Source organism: Drosophila ficusphila, unplaced genomic scaffold (genome assembly GCF_018152265.1).
Source record: "Drosophila ficusphila isolate 14025-0441.05 unplaced genomic scaffold, ASM1815226v1 contig_470, whole genome shotgun sequence".
Taxonomy (NCBI): Eukaryota; Metazoa; Arthropoda; class Insecta; order Diptera; family Drosophilidae; genus Drosophila; species Drosophila ficusphila.
The window spans coordinates 3679569-3691821 of record NW_025064389.1 but is presented as its reverse complement, the minus strand read 5'-3'; positions in this window follow the sequence as shown (position 1 = coordinate 3691821).

Sequence of the window (12253 nt, the reverse complement as noted above, 5' to 3'; positions counted from 1 at the left end):
TGCATCGATTGAGGAGATTAGAGCCAGCGTGGTCTCAGCGTGGCAAAACCGGTGGAGTGGAAGCACAAAGGGCAGGTGGACGTACAAGCTGCTGCCCGATGTGGAGCGTTGGGCAGAAAGAAAGCACGGACAGGTTGACTTCTACATGACGCAACTATTGACAGGACATGGGTGCTTCAAATCCTATCTTCAAGGTTAACACCTGCGGTTGTACCGTGAGAGGGAAACGGAGAGTAGGTTCAGGGTTTTACTGGGTAAAAGACCCAGAATTCGGCTCTTCAAGCTTTCCCCCTATACAAAAAAAAAAAAAAAAAAAAAAAAAAACCCAAACGCACACACTTACACACACTCTCATGCACCTACGCACTTACACACCTACACATACACACACACACCGTGTGGGTAGCGGCCTCAGAATACTCCCACAGCCTGTCCCGGCTTGTCGTAAGAGGCGACTTAAGGTGATAAGGGGATGTTTCTGCCCAGAGAGGGCCCCTATGGTGGCACGATTCTGACCTCCATTAACTTGGTAACGGTCAGATCAACTCCTCTCCGGTGCAGTTAAAGCAGCTCGTAACCTCCAACAAGACGTCAGGTATCCCCTGGATAGACAATTCACACAGTGATGCGTCTAGAAAATACGAAAAGGCGACTAAGGCCGAGACCAGAAAGGCCCTAGGATTGACAACTGGACCCCCTTTCATGGATCGACGATGGTAGTATTCTAGCACCTCAGTAAGCGGAGTGAAATCCTGCCGAAATGGCTGCTAGGCTAATGCTACTGCCGCCCTCCGTCCCGTTAAAAAGTGGCAAGTCTCCTAGAACGCTCTCTAACTCGACACCATTCACTTGGCGGCGCAGGCTCAGATGTAACATTCCTGATCTACGCGGATTCCGCTCTGTACACCTAACCCCATAAGGGCAGATGTCAACTCTAGCATGGCCTCCCTGCTTTGCATAGATAACCATGGAATCACTAAACGCGACTGCGCAACGATTAGAGACAACGACTAGGAGTTGGGACTCATAAGCATGAGTGTAAACAAACAAACAACAACAACCGAGATGAAAAATTAGGAGAAGCTCGCATTCGGAAGGAGTAGCAGACTTCTGAGATCGCCAGTGGGCGAGCAGGCCCCCCGAGCAGGGGCAAAAACGCGTGCACCGGGTACTAAGCCTACCCAGAAGACGGGCCTGGCACCGGCCAACGTGGCCGCTGGGGCTGAGATACAAGCTGTAAGTAAACAAAAGAATGAGGGCGGGTATAGCTCCGAGCCCACCTACAACTCACTGCAAAAGAGCAGGAAGGTGCAAAGGTCACCAAGGCGAGCATTGGTGGAAGCCAATTTGGATGCTCAGCGCCAGGGCACCCCCCAAAGGGAATAGCCCAACCATCTAAAAGGGGTTTCGAGGTTCTGGGGGAAAAGATTAGAGCGCTCAGCAAAATTCTGGATGGGCGGCGATCGATCCACCAACCAATGAGGGATCTGATCGATTGCATCATGGCCCTTTACACGACGGCAGACGAAGAGATGCCAATTGAGGCATCTCCCGTAAAGCCCAAGCCATCCGAGGGCAAAAGGCCAAGAAGCGAGAGGGGTGAAAACACATCACCACCACCGAGACCGAAGAAGCCCAGAGGCCATGCAGAGCCCAAATCAAAGGCGGAGGTAAAGGTACCCTCCCAGAAAGCGCCGTCTAGGCCATCACCGGCAGATGAGCCCAAAGGAGAGGAACTGTGGGAAAAGGTGGAAAGACGGAAGGCCAAAGCCAAATCCGCCAAAACCAATACCGCCAGAAGCAAACCCGCTAGGCGGGATGCGATTGTGGTGAAGGGGACGGAAAACACCTCCTACGCGGACATGCTGCGCTCAGTTAATAGCGAACCATCGCTAAAAAGCCTCGCGCAACATGTAAGAGGAATTCGGAAGACGGCAAAGGGAGATTTGCTTTTTGAGCAATCAAGGCCGTCAGACCCGAACACAAGGGCGCTGGAAGAAGCCGTAAAAGGCTTTCTGGGATCGAAAGCGGAGGTAAGGACCCTGACTGAGACATCGCTGGTCGAGGTCAGGGACATTGATGAGGTCACGACAGAGGAGGAATTTCTGGAGGCATTGATAACCCAGTTTGGTGAAATCCAAGTCACCAGGTCCTCCATTGTGTCATACCGGAAGGCATACGGCGGCACACAGACGGCGTCACTAAAGCTCCCAGCAGACACGGTGAACAAGCTGGTGGAGGCGGGAAAAGTTCGAGTGGGCTGGGTAATATTCCGCATAAGAAGGAAAGTGCAGCCAGTCCGCTGCTTTAAGTGCATGGACTACGGTCACACGGCTAGCAGATGTTCTGAAGGGGCCAACTACAGAGACACCAGTTTCAAATGTGGCGAAACTGGCCACAAAGCCAAGGACTGTAAAAAGAGCCCAAAATGCATATTATGCGCCAGGAAGGGAGAAAAGGAGACGGACCACACTGCCACTAGCGGCAGGTGTCCATACCTTAAAAAGGCGCTGACGGAAATCCGAAATCATGTCAGAAAAGGGTTTTATAAGAGCTTAAGTAGGCTGGCTATACGTATAAAGCTGTTACTTCCCTCCATCGCTAAGCCTGAAGGAGTTCACAGGTATACTTGACTTACTGGTCAGAGACGCGAGAGACAAGTCACCATGGTTAATCGCCGGCGATTTCAACGCATGGGCGATCGACTGGGGTAGCGTCAGTACAAACTCGAAAGGGAGAGCAGTTCTTGACGCGTTTGCGGCGCTGGAGGTCACCCTTCTGAACAACGGGCGCGAAAATACGTTCAGAAGAGGAAATTCAGGATCTGCCATAGACCTGACGTTTGTAAGGAGCACGCTCGTACCCAGGACGTCCTGGAATGTAAGCAAATGCTACACCCATAGTGACCACCAACCGATAATAACGGTTATCCATAGTCGGGCTCTCGCTCCTGTACCTACCAGAGTCAGTAGATATAAACCGGAATCCCTTGCAAGGACTGCACCCAAGTGGCACAGCCACAGACATGGCCAGCCAGGTCATGGCATACGTGGCCCGGGCATGCAATGCTTCCATGAAAAAGACTGGAAATGGGCCTAACAGGCAGCCCATTTACTGGTGGAACGATGACATTGCCAAAGCTCGGAAAGCAAGCTTCCGTGCCAGACGAGCATACCAGAGAGCACAAAGACGTGGGGTTACCCACGCCGCCGCCCAACAATGCACCTTCAAGGAGAAGAGGCGAACGCTCAAAGTCCTGATAAAAGAGAGCAAGAAACGGCTGTTCCTGGAACTGTGCGACCAGGCGGACTCGGACCCCTGGGGCACAGCATACAAAATAGCGATGAAGAGGCTGCACGCTTTCAGGCCAGCTAGCCCAAAATGCCCGGATCTTTTGGGAAAAATAGTAGTCCACCTATTCCCGCACCAACCGCCCAGACGGGTAGACAGGTTGGCAAACGTGAATTGGACCGATACCCCCTCCGACTGTGTGACAGAAGAAGAGGTCCTGCTCCAGGGAAAGCTCCCGGCCCCGACGGAATACCGAGCGCGGTCATGAGGAAGGCCATCGAGCTTCAACCAGGTACTTTGCTTCTCTTTTCAGCAGGTGCATCTTGGAAGGGGTGTTCCTCAAGTGCTGGAAAAGACAGAAACTAGTTTTGATCCCAAAGGGAGGTAAAGTGCCTGAATAGTAATATGTGCAATAAACTGGCGTAGTCCTGGTTTCACAAGTGCCACTTGAAAGTACTGCGGTACGCCAACGTCTATGTGAAAAAAAAACACACACATACACTCACATTTACACAGAGAAACACCAGCATCGGCACCGTTAACTGTTTTCCTCCCTCTCCGTGGCAAGTGACCCCGCAGGTACCCGAGCAATGGCGCAGTTCACCCTTTTCGCCCTGTCCCAGTAGTTATGGCGCCTGGAATTTTTACCACGCCATCAACTGTCTCGGCGGGAGCTAACTGGGTCCCTCGATCCTTCCTCGCCTTATTTTCAGCCCCGCCGTCTGCCAGCCAGTGTGCCTGGAATTTTTACCACGCACTGGGTCGGCTGCGGCGAGAGCTACTCTGTATCCCCAACGGTCAGCCTTACGTCGACCACGCGGCCAACTGGGCACCCCGCCCTCTTTCTGGGTCCGATCTTCCGCCCTCCATCGTCAGCCATCCCGTGGGTCTGTAATTTTTATCACACACGGGACTGGCTACGGTGGAGGCGACCGGGTTCTCTCGACCGCCGCGCCCAGAGATTATGCCCGATCGCACCCGGCACCGACATCGGCACAGATCACCCCTTTGCGCCCCACCCAAGCAACTACCTCGGTGGGAACCAGCCCCGTCGTCTGCCACCCAGTGTGCCTGAAATTTTTACCACGCCCTGGGTCGGCTGCGACTGGGTCGGCTACTCCGTCTTGTCAATGACCACCCTTACCGTCGTCACCAGTGCCCTTTCCCCCTCTGGTGCCATACGTCGCCCACCGCCCACGAACCTCCAGTGTCCCTCTATAGTTAAGTTATAAATTTTCTGTGAGGAACAACCCTGGCACCGCTGAGGCTTCACCCCGGCATAGCCAGAACATCTTTACAGATGGCGCCCGAGCAGGGACAACTGGGGGCCAGTGGGAGCAGTTGGAGATCTCAAAAGATTCACCCACTATTGGTAGACTAAAAACCCACCAAGGTGCCGACGCGTGGTTTTTTTGTCATCATTTTAGGTTATGGTAGTATATTCGTAGATCACACGCTTTTGCCTATTTTCTTTGCATAAAATTCCGTTTCAATCTAACCCCACCATTAATACCCCCACCCTGTTCCCAAAGCAGTGCGTCTTCCGGGTATAACGACGAAAAATCGTCGGTCCCTTGAAAGTCGCAATAACCGGATTCTACTGTATATATATTTGCTTGACCTACACATTCGTAATATTCGTTAAAACCCTTCATCGGTACAGTTGCGAAAAAAAGGCAACTACAAAACGCACGTTTGCTCTCTTTTTAGATTAGAAAAGCCCTCAGGAAGAATGGAATCGACGGACAGACAGGCGACAGGGACCAAAGCAAAAGACGACGGCAGAGCCAAGGCAGCGGCCAATAGGAAGTAAGCAACAAGCATTAAGTTAGGTTAAGCAGGCAGGTACAGAGACAGGGACGGCAGCAGAGCAAAACGACAAAGCGCCAAAACCGCGACAGAGACGGACGGCGGACAGAACCGTGTGTGGGCAGAGCAGTCGAGAGAGGCGCCACTGATCTCAGCCGGGAAGGAAATCGCAGAGGCTGGCTATATATGCAGCGGTTCCAGATCAAACCGGGCAGTCAATCCTCATCGATCAAACGGGACAGTCAATCTTCAGTGAACCAACAGTGCAGTCGATCCACAGTGAACCAACAGGACAGAGAATCTTCAGTGGACCAACAGGACAGTCGATCTTCAGTGAACCAGCAGAGCAGAGTCAGCATCTCCGCGAAGTCAAGTCAACCATAACCAGTGCATCCTTTCAAATCCTTTCGAAGAGGATAAATATAATTACCGAAGTGAAAATAGACACTAGAGCGAGGGACACCTTACAAGTGAAACAAAGGAAACAATCCAGAATAATATAATAAACCAAATAAAAATTAAATTCAAGGATAATAAAAAAAATAAAATAAATCAAAGAAAAATTCAAGGAAATAAAAATTCAAATTTAAATTCAAGGACGATAAAATTGAAATAAAAATTAAAATAAAATTAACAAAGAAAATTTAAGGATAATATAATTCAAATAAAATTTAACTCAAGGGATTTAAAAATTGAAATAAAATTAAAATGAAAGGAAATAAAGGATAAAAAAATAAAACAAAATTCAAACGATACTGAAATAAAATAAAATAAAATTTAAATAGAAGCAAATCTGAATAAAGGCAAATAAAATTAAATAAACTGAATAAGAATAAAAAAACATGACAAACATGTCCAAGAAGCCCAGCGTAGCCCAACCGCCTATCCCGCGCTCGTGGATAGGGTACAGGAAGAAGTTCGAGCTAGATGCCATGAGTCTGGAGTTCGGCCTAGACGCAGTGGGTACAGTCGAGGAACTTCGCAGCCGGTTCTCAGCCTTCGTCGGTCAAACTGACCACCCCCCCAGAGATCTACGACAAACTCAATGACTTGGCCATCGAATTTTCGCAGCCATCTTGACCCTCATCTCCACGAGCCGAGCCCAAGCCCCAACTGGTGGCCAACGTTGTCGAAACGGAAGTCCCGTTCTCACTCCTACCGGGCACCAACGGAACCAGCATGGATCCACAACTCAGTATACCAGTTCCCACCACTAGTATGACTAGACATCTTTCGGCAACATCGCCAACGCGCCTAGGCCACCACCGACCTAGTCAACCATTCACCAAGACCGGAGACAGGGCCGACCCTTCAATTGCAGACAAGTTCCGCCGATGGGGACTACAGTTTGATGGTGTGGGTGACCCTGTGTTGTTCGTCGAACGCTTGGAGCAGCGGGCCATGGCCCACAACATCGACACCAATCCTCAGGCCATCCCAGAGTTGCTGGTTGGGCGAGCTGAAAATTGGTTTCGAGTCAGCCGTCTTCAGAACGCGTTCTGGCAAACGTTTCGTGAGGCCTTCCTCACCTTTTTCCTACCACCACGGTATTTTGAGACCCTCGAAGATGAAATACGTAGGAGAGTCCAAATGGAAGGGGATTAACCTGGTGGCGATCCAGTTGCTCCTCCATAGGGCCCACTACAGCGAACGAAAGGAGCTGGAACGGGTCTACGACAACCTCTTACCCGAATACCAGTTGTATATCCGTAGATAGGAGGTCATGTCGCTGGCCCTTCTGACGGAACTGGCAGTCAACTACGAGGTGGTAGAAGACCAATTTCGACGGCAACCAACGGCAGGAATCGGCCCCTATCGAGGCGCTGGCTCCTTTTTACCGACGACGATCAACATGCCACCAGGATCGATGTCACCAGCAGCAACGCATCCCATGGGTTGGATGTCCGTGGGCATGGACAACGGAGTACCATATGGCACCGCCTACTCAGAACCACCATTCGTGAACCCAAACATGAGTCATGCAGTGATTCCCACCCCCGGGGAGATCGCAAATGGCATGATCACCCACGAGCCGGAGCAGCCCGTCGATGTCAGGCGAGCCTGCAGAAACTGCGGTGCCCATGACCACATGGCCCGTGAGTGCAAGAACGCCGCAGTCTTGTTCTGCTGGGAGTGGTGTTCGAACAATTGAATGCTGCAAGACGAAGCCGGGAAACGCATCGCGGCCCCGCCTGAACAGGGACCAGTCGGGGCTAGGACAGGCAACAGCGTGGACACAATAGACACAATGAGGTTGGTAAGCGGCCGAATCGTGGCAGCCGTGGTAGTCGAAGGACAGCCATTTGAAGCAACGGTGGACACCGGGGCGACTAGGAGTTTTATTAGCGAAAAGGCACCGGCAAGATTTCGCAATCGGGAAAACTACAGAGATGTATGCGCCAGGGTGAGGTTAGCAAACGGCACAGCAAAGAAGGTGACGCGAGCCCTGATGGTGAGAGTAAAACTGGGGACGCTATGGATCCGAATGCTGTTGCTCAACCTCCCTACAGTACTAAAGGACATCATACCGGGCATCGACTTCCTTTGTGCTGCTCAAGCAAGAATTATCTGTGGTCCAGTACAACTGAAACTCGAGTACCCGCCCCCCGCGTGCGCCTCTGATGCAACCCGAAATGCCTGCAGCAACTCGTCTAGCGCCAGCTACGACCCCAACTTCGACGCCCACCACACTTTGCCGGACACCGCCCACTCAACAGACTCAGCTGACCACCGCGAAACGGACGCCAACAACGCTAAATTTTAAGCCAAACCCCGTGACCCAAGACCAGAGTTTAACGAAAATACAGCCCTTGGGGCCTTCTCAATGCCACAACCCAGAGTTACCCATCCCAGAAAGGCCAGATCTGGCCACGCAAGACGCCAAACCCAGCAGCATAGAACCATCAAAGCCATCCTCAGCCGCAGCACCAAGATTAGAGACACAGCCACCAGGAGAACACAACCAGAAGTCCAGTCAAGGGATACCAGCAAGCGAGACCACGCCAGCGTCACAGAAGGAAGACCGAAGACCAACGTTAGAATTTAAGCAACGCAACACAGGAACAACAGAGATAGTATTAAGTAACAACGACAAGCAACGCAACACAGGAACAGGAGCAGAGATAGCATTAAGTAACAGCGACGAGCAAGCAGAGCAGGAAACTTCGAGCGACGCCAGGGCAGCTCGACCCCATCGAAGCACAGGATTATCAAACACAGATCAGGAACTCAAGGCCCTACCTACCCAGGTGAGCGAGTAAACCCAAACGACCAGGCAGAGGTGACCAAATTCCTGGAGGAGGCTATGACGGGCATTTCAACGATCACAGAGCACAGAATTATCATGAAGGACAACAACCCCATTAAGCAACGTTATTATCCAAAAAACCCGGCGATGCAGCAAATAATCAACACACAGGTGGACGAACTTTTGCGACAAGGCTGTATCGAACCATCGCGGAGTCCACACAGCGCGCCCATCGTCTTAGAACACAAGAAGACAGGACAGTGGAGGATGTGCGTCGACTACCGTCAATGTCCAGTCAGTGCCCGACGCGTACCCTTTACCTCGCGTCAACCACTTTCTTGAGCGCCTCAGGAATGCGAGATTTATGTCTTCGCTGGACCTCAAAAACGGCTATTGGCAAATACCGTCGCCGTACAAGACAGCCGTGCATGTACAGCGTGCCCTCGATAGCGTCATCGGGACGGAACTCGAGCTGTTCGCCTTCGCGTATTTAGACGATATCATCGTGGTGAGCACATCTCTACAAGAACACATGGACCACTTGCACGAAATCTTCCAACGACTCAAGAAGGCAAACTTACGCGTAAACCAAAAAAATGTTCTTTCTTTCGACGACGTCTCGCTTATCGTGGCCACATAATCAGCAATGAGGGGATACATACGGACCCGGACAAGGTATCAGCAGTGCGAAACTTGCCGGCACCAACTACACTCAAGGAACTTCGGAGATGCCTAGGCATGGCATCATGGTACCATTCAGGCTTAGTAGAGCAGAAACTTAAATCCATTCAACAAGAACTTAAGTACCAAATTTAGTAACGATGAGATCTTCACTACAAGCCGAACTTGAGAAGCGTTTTAATTTGAATGAGAACAACAAAAATCTGGTTGCTACGTTTCTTGACCCACGCTTTAAAACAAGTTTTCTAGATTCTAGATTCAAGCAGAAAAAGCAAGACAAAAAATTGTAATGACGATGAGCCTAGTAGTACCGATGACGATTCTTCTCCACCTCGTAAGAAAAGGAATTTGAACAAAAATGATAAGCGGTTTGAAATACATGACAGTTTTTGGAACTGCTTTGAGGAAGTTGCTAAAGACAATATGCGAAATTTTGGGTTGGCAAGAAAGTCATGTCGTTTTTTTCAATATTTTCAAAGATGATTTATTTATATCAGGACTTATAATTAATCAATTATGTGTTGGCCGTTTTGTTCGACCACTAATGACCATCTCTCGGGCAGCTGCATAATTCCGCGCTCGAAGGCAGCTGCCCCCCTAGAGATTTGAAACTCCTTTCTATTTTATTTTTTTAATAAATGTTATAACTCATTTATAAGTTTTTTACGCTATATTTCATTTTGAAAAAAATTAAGGATCCTTGGTAAAATTTCAACAATATAACCCTACTTTTCTAACGAACGAGAAAGGTATGAATTGTAGTAGGTAAAGTAAACAAACCACTTTTCGTCGCCAGTAATGATCCGCTTCAAAAAAGGATCGTTTTTAATCCATTGCAGCAGAGAATAGCAGATGTTGATACGCTTAGTAAGGTGAATTTTCTTAAAGTATGGGGAACCCAAACCTCGAGCTTGCTTACGTAGCCAAGTTTCTTTAAATGGTTTTCAACCGTTGTATGCGACACACTGAGCTTCTCTGACATCTCCCGCGTTGAATAACGCCGGTTTTCATCCAGCAAAGCCTGAATTTGTTCGTCAAAAACGGCCGATGGTCGACCAGAACGTGGGGCGTTTTTAACTCCAAAATCTCCAAGCCTGAATTTGGCAAACCAGCGCTGACATTGGCGATCACTCATGGCATCTTTACCATACACTTCGCACAATTTTTCGCGAGCTTCGACCGCTTTTTTCCTTTTTGGAAGTAAAAAAGCAAAATATGCCGAAAATGCTCACTTTGGTCCTCCAAGTTTAATTTGCTATAGCTTGTACAAATGTTATCGAATAATTACCAAATTTTCGTCGATAGTACCTAAGACAATAAGCTTTAAAACGATACTAAAAAGTATGACCCTGGTGCTCGATTAGTCGTAAATAAATTAGATTAAAAACGATTACTAAAAAATATGACATGACTTTCTTGCCTACCCAATAGTAACACTTATCATGAGGAGAACGTGGGAACGAATGCTGTGGCAAATGAAATAGATTTTTATTTGAAATCAATTCGCCTAGATCGGAAAGCTGATCCTTACATAGGTATAAGTAGTAGTCAGCAAATGAAAAACAATACCCAAACCTCGCGAAATTTGCCAAAATTTATCTTTCCTCTCCCGGGAGTAGCGTCTATAGTGAGAGTTTGTTTTCGGAAGCAGGGATTATTTACGATGAAATGCGTAATCGGTTACTACCGACAAATGCTGAAAAACTGGTTTTCATCCATCACAACTAACCGCTTATTAATTTTACTTATTGACATACTTTAATTTGATAATAAAAAGAAGTTTTGATTAAAGTGATGTGTTTTATTTCATGATTTGGCACTATTAGGCATTCGGCCGAATTTTTTATGAAACTTTTTTCTTAATATAAGAGTTGTTAAAAAACTTGATATTCAAAAAATCATGCTCATGCAATAAAAAACATCGACGTTATAATTTTTCCATTGTTTATACATATGGGTGATTCCATAACAGATTTACAGTCGATATTGGGAAATTCGATGAGATATTTTTTTCATGCTCTTTATCGAAAATAAATCGACACGTATTTTTTTATATGGCTCAGAAAATTTTTTTGACAAAGTTATGATTTTTTGAATTTTTGATGAACTGTCCTTTTTTTGATAACAGTCGCGTTTTCCAGCCCCAATAACTCGATAACCGTACGTCGCAGAAAAAAAATGTATAGGAAGTAAAAATTTCATCCTTCCTTCTTCTTTGCAAAACTTTCGTGAAATAATTTTTTTAAACAATTTTTCACCACAAAAAGTTCAAATGTTTACAACAAATTAATTTTTCTCCAATTTGGACAATTTTGATTTTTTTTTTTATCACAATAAATCCTTCAAATTCTTCTGATGAACATACTAAAATTTCAGAATGGTATCAAAATTAGTTTTTGAGTTATAGAATATTCAAGATCATCATGCACGGTCCGCGCGCTCGGTCTCAGGGTGTGCGCCGACCAACGACTCTAACGAGCGTCAATTCGTTTCGCGCGCGCATAGTAAGGGTCAATAAAATGAATTTTTAATGCTATTTAAACGTGTCGATTTATTTTCGATAAAGAGCATGAAAAAAAATATCTCATCGAATTTCCCAATATCGACTGTAAATCTGATATGGAATCACCCATATATATAAATTTCGATTTTTCCTATGCACTATGGTTTTTTTTTTCGACTTTTTTGGCATAAACTCTAATTTTAAACCTATTGAATCGAAATTTGGTTTGAATACATTTTGTAAGCTCCCAAGATGAACTACCAAGTTTCAAATAATTTGGGCCACTATTTCATATAGCTGCCATATAACCGATCTGGCCGATATGCCCCAACTTTTTATTTTTATCAAGCTATTGCTTTGAAATTTGGTTTGTATACATTTTTGAAGCTCCCAAGATGACCTACCAAGTTTCAAATAATTTGGAGCACTATTTCATATAGCTGCCATATAACCGATCTGACCGACATACAAAAAAGCTCCATTAAATATTTTTATTTCTTATTTTCTTTATATTGTGTTTAATAAAAAAAAACCAATTATCTAAGATCACATTTTAGTATTCATCTCCATTATTAGTGCTTCAATCTGAAAGTAAAGATACATTTTACCAAATTTGAAATAAGTTTGGTTATGTTACTTGCTATAGAAGTTACTCAATTTTCTTTATGATTTTTTCGAAAACGTGTGAATTCGGACATAAATGGTAAGTTTCTCATTAATCT